Genomic DNA, 22,347 nt, shown 5'->3' on the forward strand with positions numbered 1-22,347 from the left:
TTGGAAGTGAACAGAGATCATTCTGTCATTTTTGTGTCATTGGCCACCTGATGAGAAGAGCCAACACATTGGAAAAGACCCTGATGATGGGAAAAATTGAAGGCAGGAAGAGAAACGGATGACAGAAGATGAGGTGGTTAGATGGCATCACTGACTCAATGGACATGAATTTGAGCAAGTTCTGGGAAATGGTGAAGGATAGGGAAGCCTGGCATGCTGAAGTTCATGGGGTCACAAAGAGTTGGACATGACTGGGCATTTGAACAACAAAACAAAAGTCATTATTTTATTTTCCTCTCATTTTCATGAAAATATTAACAATATGATACAAATAAAAAAATAGAAGCTAATAATATCAGGTGACTTTCCCAGGATCATATAACAAGTTTGTGACAAAATTCAGGTCAAACCTACAATGTCTTTATTTTTCCTTTGCAAAATGGTTTCCTGGACGTTTGGTCTTTGAAATTTGGACACTATGTACACACACAATAGATCTACTCATTTAAATCAAATCAGCTAGATGTTCTACTAACCAATTGTCTTCAGTAAACAAACAGCGAAATTAGCATCCAAAATTATTAATTGATTAAATTCGTTGATTCACTGAACACACTTGTCAATTTCACCTAAAGGGTCAGATAAGCAGAGTGTGTGTTAATGTTTATTTACTGAAGAACTCTCTTATTCACCACCCCATAGAATTATATATTTTAAAAATCAACTTCAGGCTTAGAAACAAATTGTTGGATGTTCACAGAAATATTGTTGTAAAATGAATGAATTTGTCACCAAACAAGAAACACATAATCAGACTGGCTGAATGTACCCTAATTAGATCTCAGCCTTGGGTTGACACTGACACATGTGTTGAGCCACGCTTTCAGCAAAATGAAGTCTCATTATATGGGTGGTCATGCCTCTTGCTATTCTGCTATTATAATTTTAACACATTTTTTAAAATGTATACTTCATGTTTCTTTTCTTTAACTTCAGCCTGAGTAAATGAGATGGAATTGTAAGTCACTCATAGCAAGGTTTAACATTTAAAAAACTTTGAAATGCACTGCTGTGATGCAATGTAGTTGCAACATTAAAAAAAAAATAGTGAGTGTCTTACCAATATCAAGAAAAATAAGACTGGATTTCTGAAATGAAAGCAAAATGCTCATTTTAAACTGCCTGTCTTAGCTAAGCAGTTAATCATTTTGATTATTTTTAATACACAAATATTTAAAGGTAATTCTCAATCGTGTATTTGGTGTCATAAAGTTCAATGGAATTACCAGGTATAAAGGAGCCTCTAAGGATTTCAGGTAAATAGACAGCTCAGTTCCCTAGGCCAGGGATATCCACACATATTGGTCAACAGTAAGTTAAGACAAAGGGACAATTGGACAATCTAGAAGGATTGGAAGGTCTAGAATTCACATATATTAAAGTGAAATGGAAGATGACAGTATGAATAGTAGGCATAGGGAAGCAAGGGAGGAACAAATGGGAGTGAAAGCAACATGTCCTGAGTCAGGGGACCTTGAGAAATGAAGTTATGCTAAACCATGATTGGCTGAGAGTACCCACATCTGTGGAAACCTGTATCAAAGGATAAATGCTTGACTGATCAGGAGCTCACAAAATGTCAGGGCTGGATGGTTTGTTGGATAGCCTAATACCCTCTTACTCTTTGTTTCAAATAAAGGAAAACTTTATCCTGGCAAAGTCTCATATTCATCTATATCACTGTAAAATTTAGACTAGCCCATTGCCTTTATTCCATGTTAACCATAAAAAATATATATGTAATTATATTTCTGTCTTTGTGCCAGTACCATACTGTCTTGATGACTGAGGCTTTGTAGTAGAGCCTGAAGTCAGGCAGGTTGATTCCTTCAGTTCCATTCTTCTTTCTCAAGATTGCTTTGGCTATTTGAGGTTTTTTGTATTTCCATACGAATTGTGAAATTATTTGTTGTAGTTCTGTGAAGAATACTGTTGGTAGCTTGATAGCTTGCATTGGTAGTTGGTAGCTTGCATTGAATCTATAGATTGCTTTGGGTAGTATACTCATTTTCACAATATTGATTCTTCCAATCCATGAACACGGTATATTTCTCCATCTATTTGTGTCCTCTTTGATTTCTTTCATCAGTGTTTTATAGTTTTCTATGTATAGATCTTTTGTTTCTTTAGGTAGATACACTCCTAAGTATTTTATTCTTTTTGTTGCAATGGTGAATGGTACTGTTTCCTTAATTTCTCTTACTGTTTTCTCATTGTTAGTGTATAGGAATGCAAGGGATTTCTGTGTGTTAATTTTATATCCTGAAACTTTACTATATTCATTGATTACCTCTAGTAATTTTCTGGTAGAGTCTTTAGGGTTGTCTATGTAGAGGATAATGTCAACTGCAAACAGTGATAGTTTCACTTCTTCTTTTCCTATCTGGTTTCCTTTTATTTCTTTTTCTGCTCTGATTGCTGTTGCCAAAACTTCCAAAACTATGCTGAATAGTAGTGGTGAGAGTGGGCACCCTTGTCTTGTTCCTGACTTTAGGGGAAATGCTTTCAATTTTTCACTATTGAAAATAATGCTTGCTGTGGATTTGTCATATATAGCTTTTATTATGTTGAGGTATGTTCCTTCTATTCCTGCTTTCTGGAGAGTTTTTACCTCAAATGGATGTTGAATTTTGTCAAAGGCTTTTTCTGCATCTATTGAGATAATCATATGGTTTTCTTTCAGTTTGTTAATGTGGTGTATTACATTGATTGATTTGTGGATATTAAAGAATCCTTGCACGGGATAAAGGAGAACAGTGTGGCAATTCCTTAAAAAAACTGGAAATAGAACTGACATATGACCCAGCAATCCCACTCCTGGGCATACACACCAAGGAAACCAGATCTGAAAGAGACACATGTATCCCAATGTTCATCGCAGCACTGTTTATAACTGCCAGGATGTGGAAGCAACCTAGATGCCCATCAGCAGACAAATGAATAAGGAAGCTGTGGTACATATACACTATGGAATATTACTCAGCCATTAAAAAGAATTCATTTGAATCAGTTCTAATGAGATGGATGAAACTGTAGTCCATTATACAGAGTGAAGTAAGCCAGAAAGATAAACACCAATACAGTATACTAACACATATATATGGAATTTAAAAAGATGGTAATGATAGCCCTATATGCGAAACAGAAAAAGAGACACAGATGTACAGAACAAACTTTTGGACTCTGTGGGAGAAGGTAGGGTGGGATGTTCTGAGAGAACAGCATTGAAACAAGTATACTATCAAGGGTGAAACAGATCACCAGCCCAGGTTGGATGCATGAGACAAGTGCTCAGGGCTGGTGCACTGGGAAGACCAAGAGGGATGGGATGGAGAGGGAGGTGGGAGGGGGGTTCAGGATGGGGAATACATGTAAATCCATGGCTGATTCATGTCAATGTATGACAAAAACAACTACAATATTGTAAAGTAATTAGCCTCCAACTAATAAAAATAAATGGAAAAAATAAATAAAAAATGAAAACTATAAACTGCCACTCAAAACCAGAAAAAAAAAAAATAAGTCAAAAAGAGAAAAATAAATAAATAAAATGTAAAAAGTTGGAATCATAATTTTAAAAATCCTGAATCTAGATATTGTATATTTATTTGCACAAAATAAAAACTGCACCAGAAAAAAAAAAAGTAATTATATAATGATTAGATTAAACTTAACTTGTAAGTAAAACCCGAAGTTTTTCTTTTTTGTCAGTTGAAAGACAATTGGTGGTGGTTGGTGCATATTCGGGAGAAGGCAATGGCAACCCACTCCAGTACTCTTGTCTGGAAAATCCCATGGATGGAGGAACCTGGTAGATTGCAGTCCATGGGGTCGCGAAGAGTCAGACATGACTGAGTGACTTCACTTTCACTTTTCACTTTCATGCACTGGAGAAGGAAATGGCAACCCACTCCAGTGTTTTTGTCTGGAGAATCCCAGGGACGGAGGAGCCTGGTGGGCTGCCTCTCTGGGGTCGCACAGAGTCGGACATGACTGATGCAACCTAGCAGCAGCAGCAGCAGCAGCAGGTGCATATACTCAAAGGGACAGATTATGTGTATCTATAGTTTTTCAGTGAAATTGAGTCAATAAATAGAGATTATTAAGTGATGTGTTTACATCAGTGAAAAACTAAAGGTCACAGAGCTAGATCAGTACAAGGGAAAATATGCCAGGAAATATTAGAGAAAATATTATTAAAATATACATATTGAATCCCAAAGTAAAATTTCATTCCACATTAGAGAGGTCAGTTTTGTGGATTGCCTACGTTACTATTGTACTCCATGGATACGGATCATCTTGCAACAGATACACAATTGTTCTAAAGGCACATTGCCTCACACACATTATATTGACATTTTTCCTTTGCAAATCAGAAAGAGAGAGATGATAGACTGCAAAATAGATACTAGAGAAATCCAGATTATGGTTTACAGTGTGGATTACTGAGTCACCTTCAAAATAGAATGTCCTGAATTCTACATCTACCTGACAATTGGTTTCAGGGTAATAATTAAGAGGTTTCTAAATTTCAAGTATCAATTACTACCTCATAGACAAGGAAAATCAACAGCTACCCAGGAGCCACAATTCAGGCCTCTTAACCATCAGGCTTACAAGTTGCAAAGGAGGTACCTAAACAGGGCAAATTTTACAAATATAAAGGAGACTATAGTTAAATAAATAATTGAGCAAAGGAAAAAGAAAAAACTACTAATTACTCTTTGTAGTGCTAACAATTCTGTTACAAATTGCTCAGTTTATTTAAGAATTGAGTTAATCATAATGAACAAATGGAACTGTATATCTTTAATTCCTTCAGAGTCATTGCAAAGAGGAGGAAGAATATTCCCACTGCAGTTCTAGTTGGTTGAGAGCAGAGGACCAGTAGAGGGCTCTTGACCCCTGAGAAATATGAATTTCACTTTCAAGGCCATTGCTCATTTTCTTTGGTTAAGCAGCTTTTTGGAATAGGGATGTTAAATAGAAAATATTTAGAATCAAAGCAGTAAGCAAAGAAGACTCTGAGATGCTCTTGGTTTATGGAGGTTCTTGACTTCCCCAGGTGTTTTTGGGCAATACACATGGACTGTCTCATATTCCAAGCCTCTCAAAATCTTAGCAGACATAGATATGTATCACTGAGTTCTTTTAAGTATTGCAGTATACATTTTTTCCTGATATAAATTGTGGTTCCCTCTAGTTTTGTGGTCCTTGAAGTGAAGCTTAAGTAATTGCTACACGACAACTGACAATCAACCCATACATTCACTTTAACTAGTACATATTCTGAGTTTGATGACATGTCAACCCTGTGTAAGATAGCAACTCTGTGTCTTTGAGCAGATACCCTGATTCCTCTCAGAGTTTTCAAAATCTGTTCCTCAGAGTTTTGGGGATTGTCTAGATAAATGGGGAAACAAGATGAACAGAATAGCTTAGTATGGACTGTTTACACACATCTAGTGTGTTTTAACTGCAAGCTTCTATGGTTGAACTAAAAGACTGCAGTTTTAAAATATGGATAGACTACTCAAATGATTTGTAAAGTCCCTCTTAGCTGGTGTTATTGGGCTGTAGGAATAGAAGATTTGTCCAACAGAATCTCTGCTCTAAGACACTTCTCAGATTCAATTGGTTAAAACAAGCACAACTACAATATAAGAGATAGGAGAATAACCCAATCTTTAAAGAATAAGAAGCCAGCCTTGGGGTCAGATGTTAAAGGTCCTGGGAGCTCAGAGATGGAGTAAGGAGAGAAGACTTTAACAAGGATGGGACAGGGAGGGTTAACCCCGTAAAGGAGGAATGAGCTTGTGTGACTATACAAACAAGGAAGAAAAGGCAGAAAGTCAGAGAGAGGAAAGAAAATGTCCCATATGGAAGCCTCATAGCCTGCTCAGAAATGGAAGTGAAAAGAAACTTTCCCAGCCATTTTCCAGCCAACCACTATGAGTGTTAAGATGAAAAATAGCAAGGAAGACTCCTCAGGGCTTTGAGGGAAAGCTTGAGGAAATTAGTCTGGCTGAGTTTATGAGGAAGGAGAAAGGCAGGATAGAGGGAATTCAGCTGGAAGAATACGTGGCAGTCTGGCTGGAGTTTGGTGTTTGAAAAGCAAAGTAAGTAGCAAAGCACTGTTTTATTGAGATGGCATCACTTTCACTGAAGCCCACAGTGTTATCATCTAAGCCACTTTGGTTTCTTGCTTGCTTTTGAGTGAGTATTTTTTCTACCCTTCTACTCAGAGTAGAATTATAGACTGTAATAAGTCCACAATACACAAGCTCTTGGGAATCTGGTGACTGGTGGGTAACAAGTTTGGTTTAAGATCCAACTTTTCCATCATGTTGTCATTCTAGGCAAATCATGTATTAACTTGCCTCCCATTCCTGATATGCAAATTAGTTATAAAATCTGACCCCTACCCCATGAGTGAATTAAATAATCAATATAAGGTGAAAATGTTTATGAAATATGTTACTGATATACTGGTTACCCTAAATGGTAAGCATAATTTAGCTAGATAGTTATCATTAGCCAGAAAATCACTGAGAAAAATAAAACTGAGTTTTGGGCTTCTTGATGTTTATTGTTTTTGTTGTTGTTTACTTTGGATCAAGGAATAGTGATTGTATAAAGCTAAGTGAAATGTCCTTTACAGGATCTGGTGTGTAGTGTTGAAGAGGTATAGGGAAAGGCATACATAACAGTTTTAAATATTTAAATGTGCTCATCTATGAGTTTTGTTTTATGCCAGTGGCACTCTTTTAAGACAAACAAGAGTGCATCCTTAGATGAAAGATCTTGATTTTATAGAGGTGAAGCAATTTGTTAAATTAACAAACAATGATAAAAAGTTTGGTCCAGTGGTCCTATCTGACCTCAGAAAGTGGAGATAATAGAAAACATATCACAATAATGCTAAAAATACTAAGTAATAACAGAGGCAACATTGACTGAGTAGTTATTAAGCATTAGGGAATGTTAAACTTCACAATGATATAGATTACCATTATTTTCTTCAATATAGATTGGAAGAATCAAATGCTTAAATAGGTCAGTAATTTGCTCAATTTTAGCCCCAACTCATACCTAATGGAGTCCTGTTCCTGCACGAGGGTTTTCTGATGCCAGATTCTGTGTTCTTAACCACTTCAAAACCTGCAAATCTTTGTCCAAAATGCAATGTCAGAGATGGACAATGAAGTTCAATGGGAACAAACAAATGAAGTTCAAGTCCTTTTCAGGGAAAATAGACCTGTGTGTGTGTCTGTGTGTGTGTGTGTGTGTGTGTGTGTGTGTGTGTGTGTGGTGAGTGGAAAAGTAAGTTACTGCTGCATACTCTGATAATTCCAGACAATATCATAATTAGAAGATTCAGCAAATTTTAGCACTTGAGAATGGGAGTTAAGAACAGGCAGTCTTCTTTTCAAACTCCTGTAGTCTTAGAGGGAAATGGAAGAGCAGAAAGGGAAATCAGAATGAAAGCACGTCACAGAGTGAGGATTTAGATAAGAAAGATGTTCAAAAACATAAACCAGGTTGTTTGGAGGTAGGAGGGAGGTCAGGTTGAAACACTGGGACTCAGTCTCAGGGGTTTCCAGGGTATATTGGAAATCAGGCAAATTTTGGATAGCAGTGACATCTATCAGCCTCACCAGCATTCTGCGAGTGGATGTTCTCCTGGTCCTGAGTTACTACTTTATCCCCACGGTTACAATTTTAGCAGCCATGCTACATGATCCCACTAGCTGGACATTGTTCAGTCTCTCTTATGTGGACAGCCAACTACACATGAGCTAACCTTTATAAAAGGTAAAGGTCAGCTAAAGGACAGGAGATCGGTACCCAGGAGATCCTCATTCATTCCTTGAGAATAGCATGCACTTTACACAGATTCCTTTGTATCTGCTTTACCCAGCAACTCACAGCTGAGATTTTCAGGGACATTTTCTACCTCTAGGCTCTCTCCTGCACCAGAACCTGAGTTAGTTAGTCCTAAGCAGGCAGGGAATTGATCCGGTGTTAGATCTGTGCATTGCTTTCCCTACCTTCCAACCGAGAGAGTAACAGGTAGGAAGGTTAGGGGTCCCCAGGTGGAGGAAATAGGCTGCAAGTGTCAGATTTTCTCTCTCTCTTTTAAGTGGAAGGAGGAAACAAACTACAAGTGTCAGACATTTTTTTAAGGAGGTTTCTTTTAAAACTCTGTTCTCATGATGACACCTGGTTTCACCTGAACTCAACTTCTCTCAAACTTTGAGCTAACCAATGTGTTTTTCTTATGGAAATATTTTTCTTAAGCTATGTTAATGAACTATGTATTTACCTTAGACTCTGTCTTTCTTCAAATCAGTTCTGCCTAAGACTGAGAAGGGATAATGGCTCAACAAACCAGTGTGTTTTACTCACGGAAATGTTCTCTTAAGCTATGTTAATGAAACTATGTATTTGCTTGGAAATCTGTCTTTCTTCAAGATTTATGACAACTGTTTTATGGGGATGACTCACCTTGGCCAAGGCTATCTCAAAATGCATGCTGTGGGTGAGGAGCCTGGTGCCACTCTCTGTTTCGAGACATTTCCTTTCTCTAAGAAGCAGCTTGCTAATAGATATATATAGACATATAACTTCTTGCTAAAAACTAGCATAAGGAGATTCTTTCTGTCCCCTTCTGATATCTATGTCAGAAACTTTCTCTATCTTTTTGGACTTTAATAAAACTTTATTACACAAAAGCTCTGAGAGATGAAGCCTCATCACTAGCCCCAGATTGAATTCCCCTCCCCCAGACACCAAGAATCCCGGAGTTGTTCATGGCTCATAGTGACAACCTTTCACAACCAAGAGAAGCATAAGCTAAAGTTATTCATCTAGACCTAGGACTTAGGCTCCAACCAAACATGGATACCAACCCCCACCAATATTTTTTCTTCTCAAAGTACCTAACACTGACATTGACCATGAATCCACCTGACCTTCCTTGTCCTCAGCTCATACACTCCCTCTTGGCTCATTTCCCTAAAATTGGATTTCTGTTACCTTGGAATTCTAAGCAGCTATTTTGTCAGGTTTTCTAGTGCTGTGTTATAATAAGAATTATACACTGAGATTAAATTTTTAATTTAAGTGCACAGCATTGCTCCTCTTAGGACTTTCTTCTACTGTCAATGGAGAATATTTTCTCCCAGAGCCCAGGAATAGTGTTCTCCTGCCCAAGGAGAGATTATGGCTTTTCTCTCCAGTCCCAGTATTGAAGACAATCTCCCTTTTTTAAAGCCCAGCATCTCACCTCAAACTTTGACTCTGATGATTATCTGAATTTTGACAAGCTCTTTCAAGGAGTCAATTCCCTTAATAGTTCCAGCACCCTTCACACTTTCCTCAAACAGCTGTGAATGAAGTGAAAAGAAAAATATCTGCTGACAGAGACAAAGAGCGGGCTGTGTTCTGTTACACACAATACTGAGAGGGTCTCCTGAAGTTACAACCTGTGCCTGCCTTTGGAGAGTTTACAGTCTAGCTGAGACATAACTAAATTTGAAACAATAGACCACCTTACATCCATAAATATGAGAGAGTCCTAATAGGATTGTGAGTGTGTGAGACTGGAAAGGCTTGGAGGGTTTGTAGAAACTGCATTAATGGTGATGACTTCATTCTTTAAAGCCAGACACTGTTGAACGTTACACCTATAAGGAAGATGCTATTTTATACATGAAACAGAGACTTAAAAGTTAACTAATTTCCCAAGGTCACACAGCCAATGGGACTTAAGAATCAAAGTGTTGCCATTTTCTGTAAAACTACCCCTCCCCCAAGCTCTTAAGGGGAGAACAAAAAAAAATGTATAACAAAAATCTTAATGCTGAAATTGAAGAAGGATACAATTTGAATTGTTTGAAAGTATGAACAAAAGGAATATGATTGGAACACATATGGCTTTGTCAATGTTAATCAATCACTTGTGCCAGTCAATTTTCATTCAAATGGAAGAAACCAGCATGTTATTTATTGAGCAGTCTGTCATTCCTACTAATTCCATTAGGACTCTAATGGTGAGTACTACCTGACTACTGCAGCAAGAATCTGGAAGCTCATGGGCACCAGTTCTTAGTAAAATGCAGCCCTGGATTATTGGGAAAGAAAGACAGACCCATTCAGAGCAGAACCAATTAGTTCCTGCCCTCCCCACTTTCTCATCTACAAATCGCTTTTTTTCCCTTTTCTCCAGCTGTTACCTGTTTCTCAGCTTGTGCTTTATCTAATGAGGTATTTGGTACCTAATCTTTCAGAATAATGAATGAGTATGAGTCTATCTCTCTGTAAAGGTGGGTCCTGTCTTGGGAGCACTCTGCTGGCTCATCGGGACACCAGGCTATTGTTTGTCAGGACTCCATGAGGCTGACTTCCATGAATGTATCTGACTTTGAAGTTACATTGCTTCCTAGAGATGGGGCAGCCTGGGAATAGCAAGACTGTGAAGACAATTCCCTAACTTTGACAAAGATAATAGCTTAGAATCGTGTGTGAGATTCTCAAGAGAAGTGAGATTCATGGCACAAACCATTCTACAAACTAGAGTTGTCAGCAAGATAAAATAATTTTCCAAGTTTCTAAAAAACCTGCCTGTATGTGTGTGTGTGTGTGTGTGTGTGTGTGTATGTATATATATATATATGTATATATATATATATATACACACACACATATACACCTTATTCTAAAGCTGCATATTATAGCCATTAGCTGCAATGGATATCTAAATATAAATAAATAATAATTATATGAAATTTATAAATTTAATTCCTCAGTTGAATCAAGCACATTTTCTGTGCACAAAAGCCACATGTCGCTAACTTCTTCTAGTATTGGACACCCAGGATACAGAACATTTCTGTGCATGAATGCTCAGTCACTCTTTGTGACTCCATGGACTGTAGCCCAGGCTCCTCTGTCCATGGGATTGTTCATTCAAAAAATACCAGAGTGGGTTGTCATTTCCTACTCTGGGGATCTTCTTGACAAAGCGGTAAAACTCAAGTCTCCTGTGTCCTCTGCATTGGCAGACTTAGAATATTTCTAATGTTTCACAAAATTCTACTGGGCAACACTGTTCTAGAAGAAAAAGAAAATGAATTTAGCATTCTTAATGACTATCCTAGTAGCTACATTAAGCACATTCCAATATAAATAATAAGCAGCTGGTACATACACTGTCTAAACAAGGGAAAGAAATCTCACATTATTAACCAAACAGACCATTTAAAAATCATGCACTTACCTCCATGGGACTTAAGATAAACAACACAGTTCCCCAGACTGAATAAACCACTGTATATATCAAGGTTAATGAACTACACATCCCTCAACTCCTTTCACAGTGCAAAAATTAGTGAATCCTCTAAAGGAGTGCATCTCGTGGTGTGAACTCAAGGTCACCTGCATCGCAAAATAACCAGAATGCTTAATAATAAAATAAAAATAGAACTTGGGAATCTGCATTTAATGAACTTTCCAATCTATTTTTTCTTACATCACAACTTGAGAATGCTTTCTGTACAGTCAGAGAGAAATAACCTCTTCAGTTCAAATCAGCCCCTCAGTTGTGTCCAACTCTTTGTGATCCCATGGACTGCAAAACACCAAGCTTCCCTGTCCATTACCAATTCCCAGAGCTTGTTCAAACCTATGTCCTTTGAGTCGGTGATACCATCCAACCATCTCATCCTCTGTTGTCCCCTTCTCCTCTTGCCTTCAATCTTTCCCAGCATCAGGGTCTTTTCAAATGAGTCAGTTCTTTGCATCAGGTGGCTAAAGTATTGGAGTTTCAGCTTCAACATCAGTCCTACAAATGAATATCCAGGGTTGATTTCCTGTAGGATTGATTGGTTTGATCTCCATGCAGTCCAAGGGACTCTCTAGAGTCTTCTCCAACATGACAGTTCAAAACATCAATTCTTCAGTGTTCAGCTTTCTTTATAGTCCAAATCTGATATCGATCCATGACTACTGGAAAAACCATAGCTTTGACTAGATGGACCTTTGTTGGCAAAGTAATGCCTCTGCTTTTTAATATACTGTCTAGGTTGGTCATAACTTCTCTTTCAAGGAGCAAGTGTCTATTAATTTCATGACTGCAGTCACTATCTTCAGTGATTTTGGAGGTCAAAAAAATAAAGTCTCTCACTGTTTCCACTATTTCCCCATCTATTTGCTATGAAGTGATGGGACTGGATGTCAAGATCTTCATTTTTTGAATGTTGAGTTTTAAGCCAGCTTTTTCACTCTCCTCTTTCACATTCATCAAGAGGCTCTTTAGTTTTTCTTTGCTTTCTATCATAAGGGTAGTGCCATCTGCATATCTGAGCTTATTGATATTCTTCCTGGCAATTTTGGTTCCAGCTTGTGCTTCATCCAGACTGGCATTTCACATGATATATTCTGCATATAAGTTAAATAAACAGGGTGACAATATATAGCCTTGAAGAAAATAACCTCTTGGTGTCTGCTATTCACTTAGCAAAAGAAGACCAAGTCAAATTTCCTGGGCTTGAATATTGGCTCAATCACCTACAACTGCATTACCTTGGGCAGGTGGCTTTTCCAGAAATTTCCCAATGGATATTTCCTCCAATATCATTGACCAGGTTTGACTGTGTTGTATACCCTTGAATGAACTCAGAGTGGGCAATCAGAATAACTGATCAAGATTGCTTAAGATAAGCTGTCATCCTAGAATAGTAGAAAGTGCCAGGGATGACATGGTCACCCAATACTTAATTAAGGTTTGAGATCTTTACAAAGGAAGATGTGTGGGATGGCTCTTAAGAAATAACCAGTGGTGTGTGACACCAATAGTCTCTGTTTCTCACATATGGGTTATTAGGGCTATTCCTAGGTGACAGATAAAGATAACAGACTACAGAACTGTTTAAAATATTTATTCAGATCTGCATAGCTTGTTGGTTAAGGATGTATAATTATAGGCACTGTCTGCTCAGTTAAGGATGCCTTTTGCCTAATGTTTTATGGCTTCTACTAGTTTGCCTTTCTCTTGTCACAATGATTTTCCTTATGTATGTTATATATGTCATTCTTCTTTTCCTTTTGTATTTTACATGAGGATTCTGCTCTGAGCATTCTCCAACTGTCCCCTACCATACCTCCAGACATGCTGCTAGACTTAAAAATATACCCCAAATTCCTTCCCTCCCCCATTTTTAGCAGCAAATATTTGTGAGGTTTTATCATTTTTCCACCTAATCTCAGTTATTAGCTATATAAAATGATCATTATATATATCAAAAATGATAAAATGGATAAAAGACCCAAGGTATCCTTTATTATTAGGCTTGAAGTCCAATCCCTAAGAAAGGTGATGCCAAAGAATGCTCAAGCTACCACACAATTTCACTCATCTCACCTGGAAGTAAAGTAGTGCTCAAAATTCTCCAAGCCAGGCTTCAACAATACATGAACCATGGACTACCAGATGTTCAGGCTGGTTTTAGAAAGGAAGAGGAGCCAGAGACCAAATTGCCAACATCCACTGGTTCATCAAAACAGCAAGAGAGTTCCAGAAAAATATCTATTTCTACTTTATTGACTATACCAAAGCCTTTGACTGTGTGGATCACAACAAACTGTGGAAAATTCTTCAAGAGATGGGAATACCAGACCACCTTGCCTGCCTCTTGAGAAATCTGTTTGCAGGTCAGGAAGCAACAGTTAGAACTGGACATGGAACAACAGACTGGTTCCAAATAGGAAAAGGAGTATGTCAAGGCTGTATATTGTCACCCTGATTATTTAACTTATATGCAGAGTACATCATGAGAAATGCTGGGCTGCATGAAGCACAAGCTGGAACCAAGATTGCAGGGAAAATATCAATAATCTCAGATATGCAGATGACACCACCTTTATGGCAGAAAGTGAAGGAGAACTAAAGAGCCTCTTGATGAAAGTGAAAGAGGAGAGTGAAAAAGTTGGCTTAAAGCTGAGCATTCAGAAAACAAAGATCATGGTATCTGGGCCCATCACTTCATGGCAAATGGATGGGGAAACAGTGAAAACAGTGGCAGACTTTCTTTTCTTGGGGCTCCAAAATCACTGCAGATGGTGACTGCAGTCATGAAATTAAAAGATGCTTGCTCCTTGGAAGAAAAGCTATGACCAACCTAGGCAGCATATTAAAAAGCAGAGACATTACTTTGCCAACAAAGGTCTGTTTAGTCAAGGCTATGGTTTTTCCAGTGGTCATGTACGGATGTGAGAGTTGGACTATAAGGAAAACTGAGAGCTGAAGAATTGATGCTTTTGAACTGTGGTGTTGGAGAAGATTCTTGAGAGTCCCTTGGACTGCAAGGAGATCCAACCAGTCCATCCTAGAGGAGATCAGTCCTGTGTGTTTATTGGAAGGACTGATGCTGAAGCTGAAACTCCAGTACTTTGACCACCTGATGCGAAGAGCTGACTCATTTGAAAAGACCCTGATGCTGGGGAAGATTGAAGATGGGAGAAGAAGGGGACCACAGAGGATGAGATGGTTGGATGGCATCACCGACTCAATGGGCATGAATTTGAATAAACTCCGGGAGTTGGTGATGAACAGGGAGGCCTGGTGTGTTGCAGTCCATGGGGTCGCAAAAAGTCTGACACGAATGAGCGACTGAACTGAAATGAAAAGAGATGTTGTAAATATGAGAAAATCTGACTTTTTTTTCTAATCCTCAAAAGGGAAACTAGATTGTAAACTTTTGAAGATGTGGTGGAAGCACCAAACCTGAAAAGACATCTCCACAAAACTAAAAGAAGCCAAAACCCCAGGAGTTAGGCACCCCACAGCCCATTACAGTTTTTGCAATCGTTTGGCTGTATTTTGAAACCTCATATTTAAGAGATTTCATTCAGCATTCCAGCTGTCTTAGGCAATGGCCTAAAAGGAAGCTAATAGCTTCAGGTGAGGAATGAGGAGCATACGGGGGATGGTCACTTGAGGCATGGGGCCCTGTTATCATCACCATGCATTTGATTGCTTAATTATCAAGGAATGAGGGTAGAGACATTAAGGGAATGTAATGAGCATTTTCAAATAGGCTGTGTATTTTGCAAAGTGCCCATGAGGAAGCACCTGTTTTGGTTACACTCATTACGGCAAGAATGTTTTGGCATTTCTGTACGTTTGTTTTTTTCTGTGTCATTTTATTTCTAGGAGGAAATTTTATCCTTTATCATTTAATTCTGATAGTAAGTATCACATTTATCCTCAAAGTGGCAACCTGTCCACCAGAAGCAACACTTGAATGACCATATGGCATTGTAGGTAGGCTGCAATAAAAGTGACACCTATGCCATTTGGGTTTGTTCTCTAAAATTTCTTAGCTTTTATTTCTGAAATCATAAGGTAGAGATGATATCAGTGCTAGTTATATATATCCAAGTTCATTTCCAAGAATAGGGTAAATTAGCTGAAATGATTAGGACTTTGTACAACAAGATGGAAATTATAGTTTGACCTCCATGTGAGTCAACTTATGCAAAAATATTGCAAACAACACTGTAGCAACAATCACCAGTGTCTCGAGCTCCAACTTTAGCCTTATAGTCTGTCCAGTCATCTCACAGATGCTCACTGTTACATGAACTATAATAGGTAGCAGAACTACTCTACAGAATTCACCTTTCCAGGGAAATAAATGAGTTAAAATGCTAATGCTTTCTCTCTGTACAGAAAACTACTTATGAAAACATATGAAGACACTGGTGCGCACCTTGAGACCATTGGAACAAGGGGCTTGAGCTAGATTTGAAGACAGTGTAGCGAAGATAAAAATGGAATGGCCGGTTTAGGTAGCTAACTGTGCTTTAGGGGAAATATGGGACATAGATTAGCCATGAAGCATCAAAATGGATCTAGCAGAAAGAGAAAGGTACATTCTAGGTGAGGAGGATTACCAAAAGAGAAGCAAAAGCATGAGCAAAAAGCATTGTGAATGCAGGGTACAACAAGGAAGAGAATTTCGTAAAGGCAGAGATTTGTGTTTGCTCATAGCAATATCATAAATGCATTACAGTGCCCAAATTTTTATCAAGTAAAGTAACCCAATGCAAAAAATAATGGATTTTTCCTTGAAGTTGTTAAAGCTATTTGTGATTTGCTCAGTAAAATTATGTGTTTATTTGTTTTACATTGCTATAATGAGGCCTTTTTATACTAAAATTCAGATTTACTGTGAAAAATACTAAACTTGTTAAACTCCCTAACTTTATTATAACAACTTTGAAAATGGACATAATGGAAAAGAAACAATGACCTGCCTTCCTCTAACATGCATTAGCATACCTTCTGATATCTTGTGGACTCTATAGAACAGGAGATGGCAAAATGTGGTCCATGGATCACAACCAGGCTGTTGCATTTTTTTTTTTTTTTTTGTAAACAAAGTTTTATTGGAACACAACCATGTCCATACATTTACATGTTTTTCAAGGCTAATTTTGTGTCACAACTGCAGAAAGAAGTCAAGAACTGAGACAGAATACATCGTTTGCAAAACCTACTACATTTACTATCGGACTCTTCGCAGAAAAAGTTTCCACATTCAGCTCTGAATATAAGCACATGCCAGAACTAACAAGAAAGAAAATTTGGCAATTAATCATGAATTCATCAATTTTAAGATAGACGAAAGCAGGAAGGAAGTGCTTTATATAATATGATTTCTCTTCCTCTTTTTAATGTTTTCCCCCCAGGAGCCATCACTCTTTCCTAGCCTTTCTTATTCTTTATATTAAACAAGAGCAAACATAAAACATAGAGAATAGATGACAGTCCTTACGATGACTTGCTCAAATAAGAAAATGTTTGGACACAGTTCTATTATGAAGAGTCTTACGCTGATAAATATTGAAGACTTGGTTATAAATTTTTAAATCTGGCTATATTACTGTGAATTTTCCTCAGTAATTTTATTTTTCTCACTATGTCTATTAGTGCAACTCTGCTTATAATTTTATGTTCCACATATGAACAAAGTTTTTTATTTCTAAGACAATCTTTCAAAGTGAGTTTCAGCCAACCACGTCTTTGGTACTCAGAAAAATCTTAAGCTCTCTAGAGGTTAAGTGAATGTGTAATTGTATAATTAGGCTATTATGGCTTCTGTTTCTCTGGTAAAATTGTCCGGCTGTGCCACAAGACAAGGTCACTGAGCAGCTGTAGACTAAAAATGGAAATGAGCTGGCTGGAGAACCTGACAAGAATGACCTGCTGTGGACTTTTTTTGTGTGGGCATGACGCCTTGTGAGATCACCTCCTAAATTAGACTCCCCTGTAGTTGCATTCAACCCTTTTCAAACAATGTTTTTCTCCTCTTCCTCACTTACTTTTACACAGAAGAGGAAGCCACCCAGGTAATTAGATTTGAAAGATATAAGAAAGCTGCCTGACCCAGGAGAAAATGCATCTCAGAGTCTGCTCCAGAAACAAAACTCCACTATTAGTTTGCTGTCCCTTAATACTCACTAAGAACCCAGTGCTCAAGTGAGAATCTAGGGAGTTCAGTAATAGGTGACCAGGCTTGGGACATCCACTATCCACAGTCTTCTCCTAAATTACTTCTTTTATCCAGACTTATATTTTCCATATGTAAAACTGAAACATGAATAATAATTACCTTGAAAAATGTTTCAAGGATCAAATTACATAATGTATATGAATGGCTCATTATAAACTATGAAGTTATAATTGAGGCATTGTTTCTCTAACCATTCCATTTCAAATCCCAGTGCCTCATGGAGGCGGGTATCATTCTCACTCTGGTGGTATAATTTTATTAGATCATTTTCTTCTTGACATTTAAGGGCAGGCAGTGAGCTATGGTCCTCTAAATGTTGAAGAGGAGGAGAGAGAAAAAATTAGGGTGGGGGGAGGATCCAAATATGGGAATATTTACTTAAAGTGATATGTATGTATTTTGACGTTTAAAATAAGAGATCATCAGCATAGAATGTTGAGCCCACAGCCACTGTATATAAACTTCATCTAGTTTGAAATGTTACCAATGGGAAGTCCTGATTCTAACTAGTGTTTTTTGTTATAACCAAGAAAAATAGAGTGAATCTAATTTGCTGCATTTTTTTTTTTCTTTTTTACCAAATGGAAGATTTCAGTTAAAAAAAATTAATTTTCTAGGGAATGAATGAGCCCCAGGAACATAACTCTGCCCTTGCATAAATCAAAAAGAAGAAAGAATAGAAGGGCAGACTTGCCAAATGCTTATAAATCAAATGTGCCCCCAAATAAACTGCATTCCTAATAAAGGCATGCAAATAGCCCCGGAAAGAGGCGTGCAAATCATTCGGAATGTAAATCACAGTAAGTGGGTGCTAATAAATTTCAGCTTGACTGAAATGGCAAAATTTCAGAGGAATTAGTGGAAGGTGGGGATATTTAGAAAGCAGATGGAATACCGTTAATCATTTGATCAAGTACAACTGGACCCAATAAATTATTTTAACGCATTTTCTGTCATTTCTGGCATTATCAGGGAATCATTCCTATTCGAGGCCCATTTCTAGGTCTCAATTAAACTTTACATGAATTCCTTCCATGTGAGGAAACTTCCCACTCTTTCTTTGGTGTCTCTAGTTTGCGATTAAGTCAGTTTTGCAGGTGTCCGCATCTATAACGCCCTTCCAGTTTTTTCCCCCTAAACTTATTGATCCCCAAGAGTACCACTCTAAGAATGGAAAATGTTCCATTTCTTCACACCTCCCTCCTCGTTTGATCCCCTTTATTTCCTCCTCAGCTATGAGTGCATTTATTATTTAACTGAGTTAATAGTTTCTAAGACATGGTTAAGGATGCCTGAAAAGACAAAACTGCCATTTGGTCAGGTTTGTTGTCACTCACTTTAGTCTCATTTCTGTTCCTGGTGCCTATCTAAATGGCTGTTGATATCTTCGTTCTTTTAAGGTTCTAGGTAACAATAATATATGACATGCTCATTGGTATTTGACATGAAGAGCTGAGGAGAAGAGAGCTGTATTCCAAAAGGCGTTAATAGTGATTGATTTATATTAGCTTTGAGTCACACTTGCATTTCTCTTTTAAACATGGTGTTGATAGTTGGAACACATTTCCAGTATTTGGATGGTTACCTGAGGGTAAATGTAGTTTTGAAACCATCTCTTGATCACCAGAGTCATCTACTAACTGCCACAAATGAGTTTCTATTTTCTCAGGCCCAAGCAGACTGAACTGCTTCACCTGCTATTAAACAGAAACTGGAAGTAATTTGGAAAATAGAGAACTTTCTTTGTCTATGGTTTCTAAAAGTTTGAGGCTCATATACGTACAATCACTCCCTCCTTATAGGGATAGACAAATGCCCATCTCTGCAAAGGGCAGTGGTTTGTAAATGTTTGTCTGCATTGTACACATCCCCTAAACTGCACAAATATATGCAACTCATATATTTATTCTGGAGGGGAAAAGGACACCTGAGATATGATTTACCCCCTGCTATGGAAAAGTCTTTATTTGGGAAGAATCAATTCGATTAAGCAGTCTTGATGAGGAACCTCCTTTGTTACCTCTGCTAACTCTTGTGTTGACCTATAAAAACACATTGGATGCCCCACTGAGGTTGGCCCCCTCCAGCCCCTAAGACTATGGGATTCACAACAAACTAATTCCAACTCCTCAGACCAAAAGTCTACCTTTTTTCAAACAGTACAAACTTAAATAAATATTTTTATTGTTTTATTGCTTTTGAACTGTGGTGTTGGAAAAGACTCTAGAGTCCCTTGAACTGAAAAGAGATCAAACCAGCCAATTCTAAAGGAAATCAATCCTGAATATTTATTGGAGGGACTGATTCTGAGGCTGAAGCTCCAATAATTTGGCCACCTGATACTAAGAGCCAACTCACTGGAAAAGACCCTGGTGCTGGGAAAGATTGAAGGCAGGAGGAGAAGGGGATGACAGAGGACAAGATGACTGGATGGCATCACCGACTCAGTGGACATGAGATTTAGCAAGCTTCGGGAGATAGTGAAGGACAGGGAAGCCTGTCATGTTGCAGTCCATGGGGTTGCAAAGAGTCAGACATGACTGAGCTACTGAACAACAATAAATAATGGCTCATCTAACTCTGCAGTCATTCACATACATGGTACGCATGCAATCAAATCAGTCTCACATGCTTAATGCCTGTGCCTCTGCATCCGCAGCTGTGGAAATGAGAAGAATCAACAATGTCTAGAAAAATCTCCAAGCTCCATCTGGGTCTGGAGGAATAGCTTTGGGCATATCAAAAGAGCATTTGAGCCAAAGGCCAAACAGAGAAAAACACAGTGAGTGAGGAGAATTATTAATAAAGCTAACTTCATGGACAACTGAGCAATAGCATTGCAATTGGGAGCAATAGGGTGGAATCTTGTTAGAAAGGCTCAAAGGACCATGCCTTCATAAATAATGGGAAGATACAGTCATTTTTGGGTAAAATGTACTATAGTCCCTCTACCCAAAATGTGCCTGTTTGTAGAATATGGAAAAATCTAGAAATTTGGTGAGAGGAACAATAGAACTTCAACCCTGCTTAGATTTGAGTGTACATCTCCTGCTGATAAGAATTTACTTTACCTGAGTGGCCCTCCCCCCACGTAACTTGAAACTTCTCCCCAGTCTCTCTGAAAAGTGTACTCTTTTTGTCTTTTTGTCCTAAACTTATTGAGTATCTGATTAGTTATCCAGACTTCCCTTAAGTTTCTCATTTGTTATTTATGTAAAGATTAATTAATTGATATGCTAGTTGACACCATGAAAATGAAATACAGAAGAGAAGTTTCAGTGAGAAGAGGGGGAAGTACAAACATAAAAAATGCACAATATGCAATGGAACAGTCAAGTACAAAATGGTATACAAACACAATTTTCTGTAAGAGTTAGGACACATGTGAATGTATGACTTGAAATCTATCAGTGGGTGGGGTCAGAGAAGGCAGCTATAATGTGATGGGCTAGCTGGCAGCTCTTTAAATGAGTGCCAATTTATTGTAGGGACAAAGGAAGAAAGAAGGTTAGCTTTGCCTTCCTTACCTTTCTGACTAGGCTCATTTCGACTCTGGCTGACAAAGATATTTTATATTCAAACCTATCTGCTTTTTCCAATCAGCCAGACCGACCTCAATGTTGAAGGTTTTTCAGATCACCCCATTTGAAAATTGTTTCTTTCTTTCCTAAATGTTTCTAGAAGAACATTTTTGTTCCTTGGTAAATAATAACATGATTAGTGCCCTTCTATCATTGTGTTGTTTAAATATTTATTCTAACTTTATGTTATACATATGTATCATCTGTCTCCCAAATTAAACTGCAGGCTACTTGAGGGCAAAGGCATCATTCCTTGAAGCGTTAAGGCACCAGGCACAGAATTGTCACATGAAAGACTGATAATTCAATTTGCTGATCTCTTAGCATGAAGGGGAATATGAACATATTTTTTGACATGAATGTCCAGAGCTTCAGTATTCTGTCTATATCTTGGCTGATTTAACTCTGTTCTTGTTGGCTGACCTTCTAGTTCTAGGAAAAGGTGTATTTTTTTCAGCTTGGGCAGCGCAGGTGGTCATGAGTGTAGGAACCGGACCATCAACCATGCATTGGACAGAAATGCTGAATTATTTCACCTAGTCTAAACTAGAGATGTAGCTGAGAAATCCAGTCTCATGTGAGAGCTAGTCATCCATGACCAATCTCCTTGAAGAGATGAATGCTTTTCTGAAATAACTTAGAATTCTAAAGCAATACACTCTATGTGTTGGTGAAGGAAACTAGCTTCTAGAAAGAAGACACATGCAAATGTCTGTGGTTTCTGCGTTAAATCAGCTCATACTAGAAAGTATTTACTGAGCACTTATGTATAGAAGGTTGCATAGCAAATACAAAATGTTAATACCCAATCCTTTTTTTAAAAATTACTTGGGAAGAGCTGGCATACATCATAATTAACAGTGTACCCTACTTGAGCCATGGAACAATTTTATGACACAGGCATTATCATTATGAAATTTTGGAACTGTGACAACTGTGGTAGTGTTTCTAATATAATCACCCCTGTTTCTTATTAAAATACAGATTTGGGGGCTATATCTCACCTATAGTAGAGTGGAATATATGGACCAGAGATACCTGCTCATTATATATACCAAATTTTAAGAATCATTATCCTATTGACCAAAGTAGTATTTAAGGAAAACATCAGGGAAGATGTAGGA

Source organism: Dama dama, chromosome 27 (genome assembly GCF_033118175.1).
Source record: "Dama dama isolate Ldn47 chromosome 27, ASM3311817v1, whole genome shotgun sequence".
Classification (NCBI taxonomy): domain Eukaryota; kingdom Metazoa; phylum Chordata; class Mammalia; order Artiodactyla; family Cervidae; genus Dama; species Dama dama.